Below are 22,000 nucleotides of genomic sequence, written 5' to 3' on the forward strand. Positions count from 1 at the left end.
AGCCATCTTTGTCACTTGAGGCTCAGGTGGCCTCAGTGGCCCAGCTACACCCCTATCTGGACAGGGATGACCTGGCTTCACTTGTCTATGCTCTGGTAACCTCCAAGTTAGATTACTGCAATGCACTGCCTTTGAAGATGGTTAAGAAGCTGCAGCTTGTACAAAATGCAGCGGCCAGATTGATAATGGGGAGGAGAAGGTCTGAACATATAAGACTGACTCTGGCCTGCTTGCACTGGCTGCCTGTATGTTTTTGAGCCCAATTCAAGGTGCTGGTTTTAACCTATAAAGCCTTTCACAGCTTGGGACCACAATACCTGATGGAGCGCATCTCCCAACATGAACCTACCCGTACACTACGCTCAGTATCTAAGGTCCTCCTCTGGCTGCCTACTCCGAGGGAAGCTCAGAGGACAGCAGCAAGGGAGAGGGCCTTCTCGGTGGTGGCCCCCCAATTATGGAACAATCTCCCCGATAAGGCCTGCCTGGCACCAACATTGTTATCTTTTCAGTTAAGACCTTTCTCTTCTCCCAGGCATTTGGCAGCATATGATAAGTTTTAATCGGTCCTGATTGTCTTATGGTTATGGTTGTTTGCTTGAGATTGCTTGTTTAAAGTTGTTTTAGATATATGTTCTCTTGTGTTGTGTGTTTCTTATGTAAATGGCTTTTAATCTTTGTATACTGTATTTTTAATTATTTTAATCTTTGTAAACTGCCCAGAGAGCTTTGGCTATTGGGTGGTATAGAAATGTAATAAATAATAATAATACACCCATGGCTTTCAGTGGCAGCTCTGGCAAATGGCCTGACTGAATTTACACTAGCACTGGCTTCCCCAGCACATGACGAAGTTGGTGCTGTTGAAGCAGCAGTAGACAACTAGGGCACATGACATTTAGCTCCTGCCAAAACTCATCAAAGACAGTGCAGACTTTTCAAATTAATGCTATGCTTAGGTGATGGCAATATTAAAGAGAGCTTAATTTGCCACCGACCTGGCATCTTTGAAAGGAGGTTTTACAGGATTTGTTTCAAGTTGTGAATGGCCTAGTAAATCTCTCCCTGGAGCCAATCTGTTTTGGAAAGTTCAGTGGGCGGTTTTTGCTTATGCTCAAAGCTGACAGCTTGCCATTTGGGTGCCAGAAAGACCCCCCCCCCCGCTCCCGAAGGAGAAACTGGTTAGAAGCCCTGAGGGTGAGCAAATACATATCTGGTTTATTATATGCTTAAGATCCAGTTCATGCACTTATTGGACAATTATCCAATTTGCACGGCAAAGGAGTAGTCATTCTTACTAAATTCCTAGGTGAGTTTATAGGCAACAGAATGCTTTTGTTAGAGAGGGGCTTCATTCAAAATCCGCATCTATGAGGTTCTCTGTACATGCTAGAGTTCACATGAATAAGCAAATACATGAAGGATAGATCTATCGTTGGGTGTTGGCTATGACAGCGAAATAGAACCCCCATATTCAGAAGGAGTATACCTCTGAATACCAACTGTCCGACACTAACAACAGGGGTGGGCCTTTATGTCCTGCTTGTGAGATTCTAGAAGCATTTGGCTGCTTGCTGTTGGAAACAAAATGGAGGTCAAGATAGACATGCTTTGAAAGCTAGATTACGCTAAATAACAATACCTGTTCTTCCCTTCCTATACACTTATCAAACAACACATTTCTTATGATTATGTGTGGTGGTTTGGACACACACAGATCCACTGCAGTATAGACACTGCAGTTTCTGCAGAAAATAGGATTTTCTAGTGTGTATATACTGCTCTTCTTGAATTATTTATGTCGCTGTTGGAGCTATCCTCCTGGACCTCCTGCAGACTCTGGTGTACTTGAAATACCAGCATTCCTACTTTCCCATTCTTTGTATGGTGCACTGGATGAAAAATAAGATGCCTTCATACTGAAATGCTAATTTACAGTACAGCAAGGGGGGGCGGGGGAAAGACATGAATATCTATCATGGTTATGTGGGAGAAAATCATATTCAGATGGAGGGAAGGTAGTTTTAATCTCTGCGACTATGAGTGGATCCAAGTCACACCTATAAAAATCAATCAGTTGCCAATGTCAAGGGCCAAGTAGGAGAGTTTCGTTTTCCGTGAAGTGTGTCAAGCTGGCATGGAGAAGATGCCAAATCTGTGGAAATGCCAAATCTGTGGAAATCTGTCCATTTATTCCATGATGATTGCATGATTGGCTGCTTCTTATGAGCTCGAACATGACACTGTAACGGTTAAGAAGATCTGCAGAGTGTCGCGCCCATCCAGCAAGGGAGAGATCCATGTGAGTGAAGTGGGTTTTAACACTTGGTTTCCATGATGGCTCAGGAACAGCATGTGCAAATCAGATGTGCTTTGTTCCAGCTGGGTTTTGAGTCTGTTGGGCACTAAGCAAAGCCTGAAAGAGGCTGAGGCTTGGTAGGAGCCATCCAGTGGAAACAGGTAGCAATGCTAAGATCCATGACTGGATCTGCAAGAGTCACTAACAGTGCAATCATACATGTCTACTCAGAAGTAAGGTCCCTTCAGTTCAGTGGGGCTTGCTCCCAGGTAAGTGTATATAGGATTGCAGCCTTAGTCACAGTGTCACGTTATTTACCACTTTTCTATATGCACTAGTCAAAGCAATCCACAAAGCATAAGAAGAAAAACTATCAGCAATTCATTGTTATCCATAGCATTTCCCTGTAAAAGACAATTCCAAAGTTTCATATTAGATAGATAATAAAAAACACCTCAATATTGAAACCATTCATTATAATTCCTCGCTATTACCTCATAGGTCAGAGGTTGCCTTTAATAGTAGCACAACAATCCCTTCTAAAAGGTTGCAGGTGGAGGTAGGGCCAGTTCAGCCATTTCTGGTGCCAGATGATTTCCAGTGGGGGAGCTGTGTGGCAGTGTTGTAGCAAAAACAACCAAGAGTCGTGTGACATCTGGAAGACCAACACATTTATTATGGCATAAAACTTTCATGGACTAGAGTCTACCTCATCGGTTGCATCAAGTGTCCTGAGTGGCAAGGTATAACCTGTAACATGCAAGGGTAATTATGCTAAGTAGGTGGCTCGTGACTGGCACACACGGGAAGGGAAAATAAGCCAATGTGGCTTATTTTCCCTCTGTGATTGTGTGAACCTGGAGGCTGTCCTCACAGGGGATTTGCTGTGAATTGGGAGCATTTTGAGGTCCTTGGTAGCAGGGGACATCCTGGCCAATCTGTAGCCACCCTGGAGATTTCCGGTGGAAAAGCCAGATTTTCTGAGACTACTCTTACTCTGTTTGATTTCTTTAATTCAGGTTCTCCATGCTTCTAGTGCTATGTGCCCCTATCCTCCACATTTACTTCAGCATGATAGCATGGTGTAGGGGTGTGTCTTTCACCTGGCCATAACCTCACTGAGCTTTTCCAGCCTTCAGAATCACCCTGTACTCCCATTTTGCCAGTAATTAGTCTCCATGATGATGCACTTCTCTGATGTTTGCATTACTTTGGTTCTCCATTGTTGTGTTAAATTGCATCTCCGATATTGTGTAAAGTCACTTCTTTGATGTTATGTAAAGTCACTTCTCCAATCTGTCATGGTCTCCAGAGCCTGTCACTGGAAGCAGGGAGAAAGTGCCCAGAGAAGGAGAAAGGCAGGGTTGTTGTTGTTGGTGGTGGAAGCAATAACTCTGCAACAGTTTGCTGGAATGGGGCAAAATTGGGGTGGGGAGATGCTCTCAGGGGAAGCCTTCAGATGCTGCACTTGAGAACTAGGGATTTTGGCTTCTCAAGGCAAAAGTGTGCACATTGGAGAACAGGAGAGAGAGGAATAACTCAGCGGCAGATTGATGGAAGGCGGTGAAATGGGGGTGGGGGTGGGATGCTCTCACGGGGAGCCTTCAGTTGTTGCACTTGAGAACTGGGGATTTTTAGGTTCTTCAGGGAAATCTGCACATATGGAGAAAAATTAGTTGATCTCCATTCATAACAATGTAGTAGCAGAGGGGAGCCTGGACACGGGCCAGAAAACAAGCCTCTCTCATTGGTTGAGCAGCCTCTGCCAGTTTGATGATGTTTAGTTCTACTCCCCTCACCCCACCTGGACGTATGTTCCTTTCAAGCACTGTGTGACCCCTGAAAACTGGATTTTAAAGGTATGGTACACTTGGCTTATCTTGCTTCATGTGTCCCTGACGGACCAAAGCCGATTCTATGAAAATCTGGATAATACTTTAACACACTTTCCCATTCCATTGTCATGAAGATCCCCGCCCCCGGTTACTCTCTACCTTGACTCCAATGCAAAAGCTGCATGTGAACCAGGCCCATAGAAGTTAAGAACATAAGAAGAGTCCTGATGGATCAGACCAAAAGCCTGTCTAGTCCAGCAGTCTTTTCCCACAGTAGCCAACCAGATGCCTATGAGAAGACCACAAGCAGGACATGTGTGCAATAGCTCCCTCTTGATCATGTTCCCTCGCAGCTATATTCAGAGGCATACTGACTCTGATAATGGAAGTAATATACAGTCATCATGACTAGTAGCCATAGATAGCCTTATCTTCCATGAGTTTCTAATTCCCCTTTAAAGCTGTCCAACTTGGTGGCTGTCACTATATCTTGTAGTAGCAAATTCCATAGCTTAACTATACGCTATGGAATTCCTTTATTATATTACTGACTGACTGCCTTGGTGAACAGACGTCTAATAATTATATGAAGTGGACTTCAGATAACAGTCTAGACAGAGAGGTAATACAGTACAGTACAGTACTTACATTTTTGTATTGTGTCTTTCATTGAAACTATTTCAAAAGGCTTTGTAGAATTAGATAATGCCATTGCAGCTAAGTAATAATAGTAAAAGGAGAGAGAAATTAAGAGGTCTAAACAATGGGGATGAGCCAGGTTTCCTGATGAGATCTGTGAAGAGATGGGAAATTGGTGAGGCAGAGTGATCGAGAAAAGCACAAGAGGTGGAGAAATCTCTAGACAAAATTGTGAATATTGAGAGAATTTTTTTGGGGGGGGAACTGGAACCAGTTTGGCAGTTAACTGAAGTCTGATTTGGGTGTCATAAGCTGGCTGTTTACAAACCAACTCCATGCCGTTTGCTGCCTCCTCCCTAGCTAATACCACTGTGGTTTTACTTTGTCACTGTTATTGTACTTTTCCTTGCTGGCACTTAGGGTTTAGATTCAAAGGAAGTAAGTGGTACACAAAAAAGAAAGGGTTGGGGGAGAAAGGAAAATAAATAATTTATTGACAAACCTGATGTGTTTTGAGGTAAAATACACTTTTCAGGTAAAGATATTTAATAGAGCTGTACTGAATTTTCACATACAAACTTTTTGGGGGACAAACACAGGAACTTTGGGTGATGCAGAATGCCTCCTGAAGACCCCCAAATGTACTCTTTTTCATGCTTTTGGGCTGGCTCTTTGCAGTCAGTGTATTCACCTATTCTGCAGCTTCTCCCTTGTTAGGAGATCTTAGGCAATTAGGGATCAAATAGTAAGCAACAACACACTGACCTGGTTCTCATGACACAACATGGTGGGTTGTCATGTTGTGTGGACCCAGTGTGGTTTCTGAAGGGTGGCTTATTTTTCACAAACAAGCCACCCTGAGAATGTATGGCTTGTTATAGGGCTGTTCATACCCTGGCCTCTTGTGTCATCTGAATCCAGCAGGGTGACTTCATTGTGAGTTGTCAGGAACGACTAGAGAGCCACCCAGCAAGAGTGGCAAAAACTCCTGCCACTCCTCGTGATCTCACTAGTGCCACCAGCATCCTCCCTCATCCCTTCTCAGTGCCCTCCGCCCTGTGCTCCTAAAAATAGAGAAGAAAGTACACTGAAGAGTGTCCTGAACATGTTCACAATGTTTTTTCAGTCCTGCAAAAGTACACAGGAATGACTTCTGCTGCTAGGACATTTGCATAAATTTCTCCTCTGTTTTAGTGCTTTGCCATGAGATTTGCGTAATTTCCCCCTCCGTGTTAGTGCTTTGCCATGACATTTGCAAATGCTCCGTAACACACATGTGTATGTGATAGCTAGCAATGGAGACCAGTGGAAGGAGGCGACAAGAACAAAGGGGGAGGGGAGCTGAAAGTGGTGGGCAGCTGCAGGAGAGAAGGTGTTTTGGGGGCAAGTGTTCTTACTTCAGTGTATCATGAAGCAGCCTTTTAAAAAGGAGTGTTTGCTAGCAAGGAAAGCACAGAACTGGAGGACGCTGACAAAAGGGGGATACTGTTATGCTTGGCTAAATATTGGACAGGTGCTCTTGCGCAAGCCCCTGAAACAAAAATGAACAAAAAAGCTGGCAAATGCGTTCCTGGGCCCATAAGGGCTCAGAAACTCATTTCCTTTTTGTGATCTGATGCAGAGGGGAGTGGTGAGCCGAACGCAGCTGGTGACTGCAGGAGAGAAGGAGCTTTAGGGGCAGGTGTTCAGTGTAATGTGAAGCAGCCTTTAGTAGGGATGTACAAAAGTCACTCACCTTATAACGAAATTGATTCGCGGTAGGGGGGAGGTGCTCCATCCCTCCCCCCAAAATTCTGGCCAGGGGGGGAGGTGCTCCATCCCTCCCCCCCAAATCCTGGCCGGCCGGGTCCGCAAATGGCGGCGGCTGTAGCCGCCGCCATTCGCGTCCCTGCAGTCAGCCGTGATAGGCTACGTAAATGTTTACGTAGCCTATCACGGCTGATTTAAAAGAAAAAAAAACCCGCACGTATGCAAATGGCGGCGCCCATGGGTGCCGCCATTTGCATTCCTTATTTTGACACGTCTTAGTCTACGTAAACATTTACGTAGACTAAGACGGTGAAAATAAGGGGAATGTAAATAGCGTAGACGCTACACTATTTGCGTTCCCCTTATTTTTGCCGTCTTAGTCTACGTAAATGTTTACGTAGACTTAAGACGTGCCAAAATAAGGAACGCAAATGGCGGTGCCCATGGGCGCCGCCATTTCCGTACGCGCAGTTTTTTTTTCTTTTAAATCAGCCGTGATAGGCTACGTAAACATTTACGTAGCCTATCACGGTATTTTTTTAAAATCTAGCCATGATAGGCTACATAAATTGGCAGCCGGTTGGAAGACCAGCTGCCGCCGCCGGTGCCGAACCGCCGCCAGAGCCGCCGCCAGGAAGATTCACCCAAGGTAAGTCCCGGGGGGGGGGGGGGCGGGGCGGCAGACCATTTCGCCACCGATTTCGGGGGGCCGAATGCGCTGGCATTCGGGCTCCCCGAGATTCGGGGTGAAATTCCCTGACATCCCCACTAAAGAAAAGATGTTTGCTAGCAAGGGAAGTGCTGAAATGGAGGATGAAATTGACAAGGTCATTGACAATTCCTGCATTGAGCAGGGGATTGGACTGGATGGCCTTGTAGGCGCCTTCCAACCCTACTATTCTATGATTCTATGACAACAGGAGGATATAGGTATGCTGGGCTAAATATTGGACAGCTGGTCTTGCGCTGTTGCACAAGAGCACAAAATCTCTCTCTCTCTCTCTCTCTATATATATATATATATATATGGTTGGAAATGTGTTACCACACTCATAAGGAATCAGAAAACTAATTCCATTTGGCGATCTGATGCAGTGGTGGTGGGAGGGTTTCCCTTGGTAGCCAGCAACCCCAGCAGACCAATTGCATAAAGGGTGCTGACGTAGGGGCTGAGGAAATAAGGAGTTCTGCCACAAAGGTGCCTGGGATACATGCTGGAGGTGGAAGAAGGACCGATGGGGAAAACAAGCCTTAGCACGCCACGGAGTGCCCGATCATCTGTCAGTTTAGCGAGCGAACAACGAGCTCATGGTGGCTTATTTTCCAGGTGACTTAGTGTGATATGCAAACCTGCCCATCATGTTGTTATATGGCTGGTAAAATATGACCATATAGCATTGTCCACTGATGGCAAATGAAATAGAGATGCCCTTACTTGGGGAGGAAGGGAACATGTTCCTACATTGGTCAGACAACTGGGTGATGCTCTCTGTTGTGCTATGCTGTTCTGGAAGAGTGGGCAACAAAACTGCCATGGTGAAGTATGGGAAGAGAAGCAGCAGCATCCAGTTCTGTAGGTAATGTAGGGATGCATTCCCTTTGCTGGCCCCTGAACAGTGTGCTAGTTTTGCCCTTATTTGCAAGCCCTTGAAAAACCATCAAAAGCGTTCAGTTGTTTGGGCTGAAAAGTGGTATACAAATAAACTATAACAACAACAACAACAACAAATAGATGCCTTTCATTCTAGCTCACCTTAGCATTTGGTTTAAAGCACAATGGCATAACTCATGCATAAGGCCTTCTCTATTTGGTAATATTTCAAAGCTGTTTCAATCCCATCAAAATGGGTTGTTTCAGTTTGTCAATGTTTTGTCTGAAATGTCCGAACACAGGTAAGAGCCCACTATCGAGCCAACTCTGTGGCGGTGAGGGTGGCAAAGAGGCAGTTCTTTTCCACCAGCATTGCATCTTCTCAGTGTCGTCCAGCGGAGCTTTTCCGAGTGGTTCGCAGCCTGTTACATTCTGGGCCAGAGAGAGAGATGGTGGAACCCTCGGTAGCACGCTGTGACAAGTTTGCGCGGCACTTTGAGGATAAAGTCGCTCAGATTCGTCATGAATTGGACACCACCATTAATGCAGTTCCATTGGTAGAGGCGTTCAGAGCACCGTCTGGTCCAGTTTTATTGGATGAGTTTCAGTTACTGAGGCCTGAGGATGTGGACAAGGTGCTCGGCCAAGTCCGATCGACCACTTGTGTGCTTGACCCTTGCCCTTCATGGCTTATTAAATCAAAGAAGGAGGGGTTGTCTGGCTGGGTCCAGGAGGTTGTAAATTCCTCCTTGAGAGAGGGAGTGGTGCCTGCCACTTTAAAAGAGGCAGTAATTAGACCACTCCTGAAAAAGCCTAACCTGGACCCAGAGGATGTTAAGAATTATAGGCCAGTGGCCAACATCCCCTTCCTGGGCAAGGTGCTTGAGCGGGTGGTTGTAGGACAGCTCCAGGCACTGTTGAATGAAACAGATTATCTAGATCCATTTCAATCAGGCTTCAGGCCTGGTTTTGGAACGGAAACTGCCTTGGTCGCCCTGTGGGATGACCTCTGCCGGGAGAGGGACAGGGGGAGTGCGACCTGTTGATTTTCCTGGACCTCTCAGCGGCTTTCGATACCATCAACCATGGTATCCTTCTGGATAGGTTGTCTGGGTTGGGAGTTGGAGGCACTGCACTACAGTGGTTCTGCTCCTACTTGGATGGCCGATTCCAGAAGGTGGTGCTGGGGGATTATTGTTCTGTGCCATGGCAATTGTGCCATGGGGTTCCACGGGGCTCTATTTTATCCCCCATGCTGTTTAACATCTACATGAAACCACTGGGGGAGGTTATCCGGAGGTGTGGGCTGAGGTGCCATCAATATGTGGATGACACCCAGCTCTACCTCTCTTTCTCATCAAAACCAGGTGAGGCAGTGGCTGTTCTGAACCAGTGCCTGGGCACGGTAATGGACTGGATGAGGGCTAATAAACTGAAACTCAATCCAGACAAGACGGAGGTACTGTTAGTGGGTGGTTCGTCTGCCCGGCTAGGTGATATTCAACCTGTTCTGGAGGGGGTTGCACTCCCCCTAAAGGATCAGGTTCGTAGTTTGGGGGTGCTCTTGGATCCAGAACTGTCACTTGAGGCACAGGTGAACTCAGTGGCACAGAGCACTTTTTATCAGCTTAGGCTGGTATACCAACTACGCCCTTATCTGAACAGAGATAGCCTAGCTACAGTTATCCATGCTCTGATAACTTCTCGTTGGGATTACTGCAATGCGTTATACGTGGGGCTGCCTTTGAAAACGGTCCGGAAACTTCAGCTGGTCCAAAATAGGGCAGCAAGATTGTTAACAGGGACTGGCCTGCGAGCTCATATTACGCCAGTACTTTTCCAGCTGCACTGGCTGCCAGTCCATTTCCGGGCCCGATTCAAAGTGCTGGTGTTAACATTCAAAGCCCTTAACGGCTTGGGGCCAGGTTACCTGAAGGATCGCCTCCTCCCATATGTGCCTGCCTGGACCTTAAGATCATCATCAGCGGCCCTTCTCCGTGAGCCCCTGCCAAAGGAAGTGAGGCGGGTGGCTACTAGGAGGAGGGCTTTTTCTGTTGTGGCACCCCGGCTCTGGAATGAGCTCCCTAGTGAGGTTCACCTGGCGCCTACATTGTACTCCTTTCGGCGCCAGGTGAAGACCTTTTTATTTTCCCAGGCATTTTAGCATTTTCGCTTTCTAAATTTTTATCTTTGTTGTTTTAAATCTATATTTTAAACTCCTGTACTGCTGCTAGGTTTTATTGTGGTTGTATTGTTATATTGTGGTTTTAATGTTCTATATATTTTAAATTGTTTTATTGTGTGTTGTTTGGTTTTAATTTTTGTGAACCGCCCAGAGAGCTTCGGCTATTGGGCGGTATAGAAATGAAATGAATGAATGTCAAAATAAATATCTTGGGGGGGAAAAAGATATTGTTTGAAAGCAGACTCAAATGTTTCAAATGGGTCCCATGCCATAATTGGGGGGTGGGTGGGTGTATAATAAATTAGCAGTGCAATCCTATGCATATCTAATCAGAAGTAAACTCTATGGAGTTCAATGGGACTGTGACATAACCCTCCCTCAGGTCTGTCTGCCTCCACTTAGGAACAGCAGTCCTCACTGTGCAACAAGTTTCAGCCCCTAAATTCACCAGGTAAAAGAGACACCCAATATGCCTTATTGGTTCCCTTTACCCAGCCAGGAGAAGTACCCAGGAAATATGAACACTGTACTGGTAGTGCAGAAAGATGAACAAGACATGGGATTTTATAATTTAAAAACAAACAAATTAAAGTGTATTTAATACAAGAGATGTTATATCTTATAATTAATCACTCAGTTCTCAGTCTTACCCTGCCTACTCTACCCCGTCTAACTCCTGTTCCCACACCACTATCTAGATGGAGCTACATCAAACCCTAAGGCCCTGTCTCCCCTGTCTCCAAACCTTATCTTTATCTGTCTGGTCCTGCCTTTTGTAAACTCCGTCAATCTCTCTCTCTCTCTCTCTCTCTCTCTCTCACACACACACACATACACACACACACACTCAAGCCCCTCCCCCTTTCACTCACTCACTCACTCACTCACTCCCAAACAGTTAACTTACCTGGGTTCTAGTTAACACAGCAAACACTTAATATGGGCTCCACATGGCAAGCATTGTGATTTTGTCACAGGGACTTACTCCCAAGTAAATGTGCTGATGAAACAGCATAATGAATCAGTTAAACAAGGTCAGGGGCGGAGGAGTTTCACAGAACAATTTCTCCTCCGATTACTTGGTCAATTTCATAAATGTTCCACTGAATCACTGTTTCTTTCCAACTGTACTTTGGAACCTACATAGTAGAGCTGTTCCTGTGGGTTATTCTACCTGTATTCAGATTGGGGAAAGAAGGGCGTTGGAAGGTGTTATGTCCTTCTTTCGCAAAGTCCACCTCTGTCCTTCTTAGTTAGCCCACTCCAAAGTATACACGTATCAACTATTACTAAAATCTGTCTGTGTCTTGGTGGTAGCAGAGAGATGGGGATATGGAAGGAAAGGTCCAAAACTATTTTTATCCTATTTTATTCTGTTACAATCACAACTGGAGGATTTTTCTAGTTTGCCATTTCCTCAGCTTTTAAGCAATCCCATGTATTTCCTGCAGAGGTTTTTTCCTCTTTCCATTTGAACCAAACATCCCATTTCAATCATCTCCACTAATTAGATTAAACCCTACAGTGTGACCCCAGATTTGAAGACTTTGTATTTACTTATCTTCTTCCACTGTAAGGAAAAAAAAAACTTTCTCTGCAGAATGCTTTCCGTCTTTGTTAAAATATTTCAGCTTTCAAGCTTTTTCAAAGGCACCAATGTGAATAAGATATCCATTTTCCCCCAAAGGGCAGCGAAGCACCCAACTGCCCCTTTTTATGACTTAAAACCCCCCCTCTCCTTTCATGTTTACTTTAGGAAATATTTGTGCTATTGCTACTAGTTCATAAAACCATGACAGAACGATCTCCCACATGGTTAACCACTAACTGACATAAAACTACATGAGCTGCGTGGAACAGCTTTGTGCTTAAAAACAAACACTTAAGCCATTCTTGAAAGAAAGAAAGAAACCCCAGTGTCCAGAAAGCTGTATTCCATGGGTGAATGCCATGTCCAGTGTCCAGAACGCCATGAGAGAATGCACACAGACCTACACGCGTTCACTTGAATGTTTGCATGGAGTGTACACGTGTACAAATGTATGCATGTACAGCTTTCTCCAACCCTGTGAGGGCTTAAAGTGGGTAGAGCGATGCCCCCACTCCGTGCATGTTGAATTAGCAAGGCCGAAAGAAAGGTCTACTGGTGTTCACTTGAACGTGAGTAGAAGTCTCCACAGGATCGTGGACCCTACCTTATCAGGGTTCCCAATGATGCGGACCTTCCTTTTCAGGCCTTGCCAATTCAACACAGCAAGGTCTGAACTGAGGGGGTGGGGCCAGCACACCTGGAAATGTAGGGGGCAGCGCCCGTGTGCATGGCCTCGACCTTCTACCCACTTTAACCCTTCAGGTGGTCAGGCAAGTGCCAGAACAGGGCTCCTCTGTGACTGGAAGTGGAAACCGTGAGAAAAGCAGGCATTCAAATGAAGCTGCCACTGTAAACCTGCTCCCTCCTCTGCATGTATTCACTTACCCTGAATGCAACCTGAGAATAGGGATTCTATGGTTATGATAACTGGGTGATCTAGAAATTGTCATGGTTGTAGAGAATGGAATATGGCTTCTAACACAGAGCTATGTCTTTGTCACACACCCTATTCAGGCATTCCCCTGAGCACGTGAGGACAAAAGCTGTGTAGAGGGCAAGGGGCTGTGCACACTGCCCCCCTCCCACCAGTGTCCCTGTGGATGCCATCCTGCTCCCTCCACTCTGGACCTTTGTGCATTTAATGCAGGGGTGGGGAACGGAAATTGGATGAAGGACCAGATGACCACCCACCCAGCCCTCTGCACGTGCATGATGTCAGGATGAGGCTACGTTCCCTGATGTCATTCGGTCCCAGGCTGACAGTCTGGCTTTGGTTCCCCATTTGGTCCCAGGCCAGGAATTGGCTTCACTGTGTGTAGACCTGCCCTACTGGGGAAGGCCCGCATGCAGTGAAGCTGCCCCAACCAATGCACTGGGTGGATTGTTCAGCTGAGGCTGCCTGACCCCGCCCCCTTCTCCCATAGGGAACACAGATTTTAGTGCAAAGGTCTGAATGGAGATTTTAAGCATGTTCTAAAGAAAAAGGATCCTCTTATGAATCAGTAATGGGTTAAAGAACAGAAAGCAGAGAGTAGGAATAAATGGTCACTTCTTGCAGTGATGTAAACAGTGGGATCTCCCAAGGATCTGTATTGGGACCAGTGCTTTTTAACTAAAAGATCTGGAATTAGGATTGAGTAGTGAGGTGACCAATTTTGCTGATGACACCAAATTATTTAGGGTGGTTAAAACAAAAAGGGACTGCAAAGAGCTCAACAATGATCTCTCCAAACTTAGAAGATGGGCTTCAAAATGGCAAATGTGATTCAATGTAAGCAAGTATAAAGTGATGCAAGTTGGGGCAAAAAAATCCCAACTTCACGTATACACTGATGGGATCTGAGCTAGCAGTGACTGACCAAGAACGAGATCTTGGGGTTGTGGTGGACAGCTCAGTGAAAATGTTGACCCAGCATGCAGCTGCTGTGAAAGAGCAAATTCCATGTTAAGCATAATGAGGAAAGGAACTAAAGATAAAGCTGCCTTATACAAATGTATTGTGCAAGCCAATACTGTGTACAGTTCTGGTCACTGCACCTAAAAAAGGATATTGTAGGGTTGCAGAAAAGGGCAACCAAAACTATCAAGGGGCTGGAGTGACTCTCCTATGAGGAAAGGTTATAATGTCTGGGACTGTTTAGCTTTGAAAAAAGGTGAGCGAGGAGAGACAGGATAGAGGTGTACAAAATTATGCATGGTGTTGAGAAAGTGGATAGGGAGAGAATCTGCTTTAAATTGGAAAATGGAGCCTTCTCATATGTGAGAAGCCTAGCCCACAAGAGGCTGGCTTGCTCAGGAACTTTCTGCTTCCTACTTTCAGGGAACATGTTCCAGATCACTGCGAGCCACAGAACCCCTGAGGATTGCAGAGGATTCTGGGGCATGTTGAAAGACACACCTCCAGTTCATGCAGGACACTGGCTGCATCTGTTGAGGAGTGCCCATAGCTCAACCGGAGAGCACATGCATTGCATACAGTACTGCTTGGGTTCAATCCCTGGAATATGTAGCTTTAAAAAGAGAGCATCAGATAGTTGATGGTGTGAAAGTCCTCTGCCAAAACCCGGGAGAGCTACTGCCAGTCAAAGTAGATGTCTTACACTGGGCCCTGATCCACTCAGGGCCTTCATCAACCAGACTGGAGGATACCAATATGCCTCAAGTCCACTTGTGTGAAAGAATTATAGAGTTTATTGATGGAAAATGGATGCAGAGAATGAAAGCAAAAGAAAGCTTACACACCCCTTAACACTTGGTTCAGTCACTCCAGTTCCCAAAGAAGTGATGGGCACCAACCCAAGGCTGGTTATCTGAGCAGGTGGTGTACCTTTCCCCTCTCAGACAAGAACAGGTAACAGCTCAACTTGCTCAGGATTTTATAGAGCAAGTCTCATTGTGTAAGAAAACTGTCAAAAAGTATACTCACACTGCCCCCTCTTTACCGAGGCCTTTCTTTTGGCAGGAAAGAGAGCTTCTCGTAACAAAGTAAAGGATCGTCCTTATCAGCTGCAGAAGTACACAGTGTGAAGAGCAACTACTGTGCATTGTCTAACTTCTGTTAGTAGCAAAAAAGCATGGCCTTCACTGTATGTGAATACAGCTATGAGAACCAACTCTAACTTAATAAATATTGCCAACTGTTCTAGCAAATCAGTTTATATGTCATTAAACACTGCATATGACTCTGTGTAAATTCACACCTGACTGCCCGCCATTCTTCCAAAACCAAATTCAGTACAGTAGACAATACTGAACTAGATGGACAGTTTGGCCTGGTAAAAAGCAGCTTCCTGTGTTCCTTATTGTCACCCTCTGTGAACTGAGTGTATTCACTAAAACACACCAACACTCCCTTGCAGCTGCACACCACCAGAGAAGGAGATCGGTAATGGTAAACCATATGTGGATAGCGCCATTATGTAGTTTTGCCTCTGCCAGCCAACTCATTTCTCCCTCCCCTAAAATCACTTCCTCTCTCCCCTGGATCATCAGCCCTCCACGCATGCACATGCACACACTTTCTCGCCCCAGGATCAGCAGACACACACACACAAACACACACACACTGTATACACAAACAACACCCCCTCCCTTCTCCCTGTCCCCACTCAGTCACCCCCCACTACCATCAAGTGGGGAGCAACCTAATCCTGGTTGCTCCCCACTGCCCCCGACCCCCAGTTGCTCTCTGCTGTGCCATGCAGCCCCCATTGCTGCCAACCCTCCCTCTATGCATCTTGCAGCCTCCCCAAGCCCCTCTCTGACCACCAACCTGCCACTGTCCCCCACGGCCATTCTGCAGCCCTCCCCTAAGTAGCTTTCTGGACTCCTCCCCCCCTTTTAAAACCCTTTTTCCAGGGCAGCTAGACATGCTACGAACTGTAGCACTGGCCCAGGCTCCAGCCACCCTGCTGTCTTAATTTCCTGAGAATGTGGGCTTTTCTACATAAGGCTTTTAACCCACCACTTTACCAAGGCTTCTGCTTCCAGATTCTTTGTGGGATCTGCTCCTTTACATATTTTTTTTCTTTCTCTGCCTTTCCATATGTTCCATTACACAACCACTAGTCAGCACTGTGTTATAGCGGAATCGTGTAAATATGCCAGGGTTTCATGCTGCCATTTACAGAAATACCAGACTTTCCTTCTTAGAAAACAGCAACAACAACACTGTAATGGTTACAAAGCATGGGAGAGGATGATGCCCTGGAGGATGATGTTGTGTAAAGCACCCACACACAACAATGAAAGAAGAATCACAAGTGCACAATAAATGTATCAGGTAGAAAGGCTCTGTTTCTGGGCCATGTGCCATCATGACAGGATGACAGCAGCATGGGCCAGCACTGCTTCACAGTATGCACAGTCTGTTGGAAGGTGGGTGGGAATTATTTCTTGAAAGGGGGAAGAGGCACGGGTGGCACAGCAGGGCTTCTGGTGCACACCATGAGAAGTGAAACCTCTCTCAAACCACTGCTCTTAAAAGCATTTTCTCTCTCCAGCCAGAATCAGTTTAGAATGATCTTCCAAACCAGCTACACAGAAACTGTAAGGCAGGATGGGAATTGTAGTTATGGGAGTTGTAGTCCAAGTCAGCTAGAGGGCACTAGGTTGGGGAAGGCTAGCATAAGGTAACAATGCCTTGGGTGACCTAATGTCAGCGCTCTGGAGAAACTATTGCCCATCTCCAGCTGAAGAGAAAAGGAGAGAGGTTGAAGGCAGTTGATTCAGAACAGGATGTGAAGGGAGACAGGCTTGAAAAATTAAAATGGAAAATTTTGATCACGGGGCTGACAACAAATGCAAGTGCCTCCTTAAGTGATTCCAGAGGGAAAGGTCTGCTCCGAAAATGAAGGCGCTTAATACAGCATGTTTGCTTTTAATAAACAGACACAGTATTGTCAGGGTAACACGGCTATATGTTGTACCCATTATATCAGTCATCAACTCCCCAATAAATTAAATTAATGATGGTTGGCTGGCATAAGCCTTGCAGCCATAAAACTCAGAATCTACCCTTAATAGGCAGATGAGGGATTTGCAAGCAGCATGCAACTCATCTCCATTTTTGACCTCTTGCCTAAACAGAGCCCTCCCTTAAGAGCATGAAAAAAGAGTGGCACTTTGGGACCCTAACTCATCTTAATGCCGAGATATGATTGAGGTCATATCCGTAGGCAGTGAAGTATTCACACCATAAGGTCTCAGAATAATGACACATCATAAATTCATTTTAGTTTTAATTTTAAAAGTTTGCTCAGCGGGAGAGTAGGAAGAAGAGATTTAGCTATAGTTTGGATCTCAGATGTTTATTTCCTCTTACCTCTTGGTTTATCATGTTATATTATAACCACTAACTGCTAGCTAACTGGTAATCTGGATTTGAATATAGTACTATGTGGGATCAAGATAAGAGTGTTCTCCTAGCATATATGAGAGTCGTAGCCTGGATTTTGCCAATGGAACTTCCCGGAATATTTACTGAGATGCAAGTTTCAATCAATTCAATGGGACTTACTCCAAAGTAAGTGGGCATAGGACTGAAGCCTTCATCTATGTGCACTCCCATGCTAGTGAATTTGTGTACTAGTTGCTCACTTCAACAATACTATGATTATATACAGTCCATCAGTGAGAAGATTCTGACTGGATCACTTGATTTTGATTGGATAGTAACAATTATAGTTGTTAAGCAAATCACAGGATACTTCATCAAAAAGTCTGATGTGATTTTTAGTATTTGGGTTTGGCAACATCTCCTTAGTTCTCCTAAATAACAATCCTGTATTTAATGTGGAATAACTATCCAATCAAGATGGTCATGATACTATGTTGCTGTTATTGTCTATATCAGGCGTAGGCAACCTGGTGCCCTCCACATGTTTTGGACTACAACTCCCACAAGCCCCAGACACCCCATCTGGAGGACACAAGGTTGCTTACCACTGGTCTATATTCTTTGTCATCTGCAGCATATCTGTAAAAACTAGAGTCCCAGATAACATCCATAATTTCTCCCCTGGATGATTCCAAGACCACATTGATATACAGATTATTATATTATGATATGGAAAATATCAAACAAATGCTGGTGATTAACCTGATCCCATGTATTAAGCTGGCCATATATGTTTTTATACATTGTAACCATTGTGCTGTAGCATTTAACATTTGAACTAAAAAAATGTGTGTAGGAATGATACAATGATTTTGTGTTTCTTTTATTTTAATATCACAATTTATGCTCCATTTTTCTTACATAATATAGAATACTTTTGTTCTTTCTTTGGCTTCTAGAATATTCACACATTAGCCGGGCAGAAACACAGATAGTTTCATTCATACTAATTTTTTTTAAAAAAAAGCTTGCTTAGAACACCATTATTGGGAAGCATCATGTTTGATTAGGGCTGAGCTAATGTTTTTGTCCCCTTCATGGATCACTGCCTGGTTGTGGCGAAGGGGCTTGTGTAACTCAGTGAAGCCATAAGCTATGCCGTGCAGGGCCACCCAAGATGGACAGGTCATGGTAGAGAGTTCTGACAAAGTCTGGTCCACTGGAGAAGGAAATGGCAATCCACTCCAGTATTCTTGCCAAGAAAACCCCATGAAGTGTATCACAAGGCTAAAAGATATGACGCTGGAAGATGAGCCCCTCAGGTTGGAAGGTGTCCAATATACTACTGGGGAAGAGCAGAGGGAATTTCCAAGTAGCGCCAGAAAGAGTGAAGCGGCTGGGCCAAAGCCGAAAGGACACTCAGCTGTGGATGTGTCTGGTGGTGAAAAGAAAATCCGATGCTGTAAAGAACAATATTGTTTAGGAACCTGGAATGTAAGATCAATGAATCAAGGTAAGCTGGAGGTGGTCAAACAGGAGATGGCAAGATTGAACATAGACATCTTGGGAATCAGCGAACTCAAATGGACAAGCATGGGCAAATTTAATTCAGGTGACCATTATATCTACTACTGTGGGCAAGAATCTCTTAGAAGAAATGGAGTAGCACTCATAGTCAACAAAAGGGTGGGAAAAGCAGTACTGGGGTACAATCTCAAAGACGATAGAATGATCTCAGTACGAATCCAAGGCAAACCATTCAACATCACAGTAATTCAAGTCTATGCCCAAACCACTGAGGCCGAAGAAGCTGAGTTTGATCGGTTCTATGAAGATCTACAACACCTTCTAGAACTAACACAAAAAAAAGATGTCCTCTTCATCATAGGGGATTGGAATGCTAAAGTAGGAAGTCAAGAAATCACCGGGATAACAGACAAGCATGGCCTTGGTGTACAAAATGAAGCAGGACAAAGGCTAATAGAGTTTTGCCAAGAGAACACGCTGATTATAGCAAACACTCTTTTCCAACAGCACAAGAGGCGACTCTACACATGGACTTCACCAGATGTTCAATATCGAAATCAGATTGATTATGTCCTTTGCAGCCAAAGATGGAGAAGCTCTATACAGTCAGTAAAAACAAGACCTGGAGCTGACTGTGGCTGAGATCATGAGCTGCTTCTTGCAAAATTTTGGTTTAAATTGAAGAACGTAGGGAAAACCACTAAACCATTCAGGTATGACCTAAATCATATCCCTGATGAATATACAGTGGAGGTGACGAATAGATTTAAGGGATTAGACCTGATAGACAGAGTGCCTGAGGAACTATGGAAGGAGGTCCGTAACACTGTTCAGGAGGCAGCAACTCAATCCATCCCAAAGAAAAAGAAATGCAAGAAAGCAAAGTGGCTGTCTGAGGAGGCTTTACAAGTAGCTGAGGAAAGAAGGGAAGCGAAAAGCAAGGGAGAAAGGGGAAGATAAACCCAACTGAATGCAGAGTTCCAGATAATAGCAAGGAGAGACAAGAAGGCCTTCTTAAATGAACAATGCAAAGAAATAGAAGAAAACAATAGAATGGGAAAGACTAGAGATCTCTTCAAGAAAATCGGAGATATCAAGGGAACATTTTGTGCAAAGACGGGCATGATAAAGGACAAAGAAGGCAGGGAACTAAGAGACGCAGATGAGATTATGAAGGGGTGGAAAGAATACACAGAAGAACTATACAGGAAAGATCTTAATGTTCCTGATAGCCATGATAGTGTGGTCACTGAACTTGAGCCAGACATCCTAGAGAGTGAAGTCAAGTGGGCCTTAGGAAGCATTAGTAACAACAAAGCTAGCAGAGATGACAGTATTCCAGCTGAGCTATTTAAGATCCTAAAAGATGATGCTGTTAAAGTGCTGCACTCAATATGCCAACAAATTTGGAACACTCAACAGAGGCCACAAGACTGGAAAAGGTCAGTTTACATTCCAATTCCAAAGAAGGGCAATGCCTAGGGATGTACGAAAGTCACTTACCTGTTCGCAGATTATGTTGATGGTGGGGGGGAGGCGTTCCGTCCCTCCCCCCGGAATCTTCGCTGGGGGGGAGGCACTCCGTTCCTCCCCCCCCCCGGAATCCTCTGCGGCTGGCTGTGCTCCGTGGCAGCTCTGCGGAGCAGCTGGCCAGGCCCGGCCAGGCCAGAGCCATCCACAACCGGATTTCTGGCCGCGGAGTGCTCTGGGTAAAAACAAAACAAAAAACCACGTACGCAAATGGCAGTGGCTATGGCTGCCGCCATTTGCGTTCCTTATTTTTGCCCTCTTAATCTATGTAAATATTTACGTAGACTATGACGGCGAAAATCAAGGGGAATGCAAATAGCGTAGCGGGCGCTATTTGCGTCCCTTTTTGATTCCCCGTTTTAGCCTACATAAATATTTACGTAGGCTAGAACGGGGAATCAAAAAGGGACACAAATAGCGCCCGCTACGCTATTTGCGTTCCCCTTGATTTTCGCTGTCATAGTCTACGTAAATATTTACGTAGATTAAGGGGGCAAAAATAAGGAACGCAAATGGCGGCGGCCATAGCCGCCGCCATTTGCATATGCGGTTTTGTTTTTTTTAACCTACCCAGCCATGATAGGCTACGTAAAGATTTACTTTCTTTTTCTTTCTTTTTTTTTTTACCAGAGTGGAAATGGCTGCGGCGGCAGCCAGTCAGAAGATCGGCCACCACCACCGCTGGAACCGCCACTGCCCAGAAGATCCGCCGCAGGTGAGCCTCATCCCGGGGAGGATCCGTGGGGGGGCGGGGGGGGTGGCAGGCCATTCCGCCATGGAGTTCGGGGGGCTGAGTGCACTGGCATTCGGCCTCACCGTGATCCGTGGCGGAATTCTCTGCCATCCCTAGCAATGCCAAAGAGTGTTCACACTACCATACAATTGCGCTCATTTTACATGCCAGCAAGGTTATGCTCAAAATCCTACAAGCTAGGCTTCAGCAGTATGTGAACCAAGAACTACCAGAAGTACAAGCTGGGTTTCGAAGAGGCAGAGGAACTAGAGATCAAATCGCCAACATTCGCTGGATCATGGAGAAAGCAAGAGAATTCCAGAAAAGCGTCTATTTCTGCTTCATTGACTACGCTAAAGCCTTTGATTGTGTGGATCACAACAAACTGTGGCAAATTCTTAAAGAGATGGGCATACCAGACCACCTTACCTGTCTCCTGAGAAACCTGTACGAGGGTCAAGAAGCAACAGTAAGAACTGGACATGGAACAACCGATTGGTTCAAAATTGGGCAAGGAGTACGACAGGGCTGTATATTGTTGCCCTGATTATTTAATTTATATGGAGAGTACATCATGAGAAACGCCGGGTTGGATGAATCACAGGTCGGAATTAAGATTGCCGGGAGAATTATCAACAACCTCAGGTATGCCGATGATACCACTCTATTGGCAGAAAGCGAAGAGGATCTAAAGAGCCTCTTGTTGAGGGTGAAAGTGGAGAGTGCAATAGCTGGCTTGAAACTCAACATTCAAAGAACTAAAATCATGACATCTCGCCCCATCACTTCCTGGCATATAGAAGGGGAAGAAATGGAAGCAGTGACAGATTTTATTTTCTTGGGCTCCAAGATCACCGCAGACGGTGACTGTAGCCATGAAATTAAAAGACGCTTGCTCCTTGGGAGGAAAGCTATGGCAAACCTAGACAGCATAGTAAGAAGCAGAGACATCACCTTGCCGACAAAGGTTCGTATAAGCAAAG

At 45.2% G+C, this 22,000-nt stretch overlaps 1 long non-coding RNA gene across 1 annotated transcript in view; it reads left to right on the forward strand.

Annotated features, from left to right (window-relative positions):
- The window catches only part of LOC146350576 (uncharacterized), a 107,192-nt gene that overhangs the window by 57,561 nt on the left and 27,631 nt on the right, over window positions 1-22,000 (forward strand). The window contains exon 3 of the long non-coding RNA XR_014789319.1: window positions 20,915-20,999. This is a non-coding gene — a long non-coding RNA (uncharacterized LOC146350576). The remainder of the gene's footprint in view (window positions 1-20,914; window positions 21,000-22,000) is intronic.

This window comes from Heloderma suspectum, chromosome 3 (genome assembly GCF_057233095.1).
Source record: "Heloderma suspectum isolate Gila_16-S chromosome 3, 16-S_ref, whole genome shotgun sequence".
Taxonomy (NCBI): Eukaryota; Metazoa; Chordata; class Lepidosauria; order Squamata; family Helodermatidae; genus Heloderma; species Heloderma suspectum.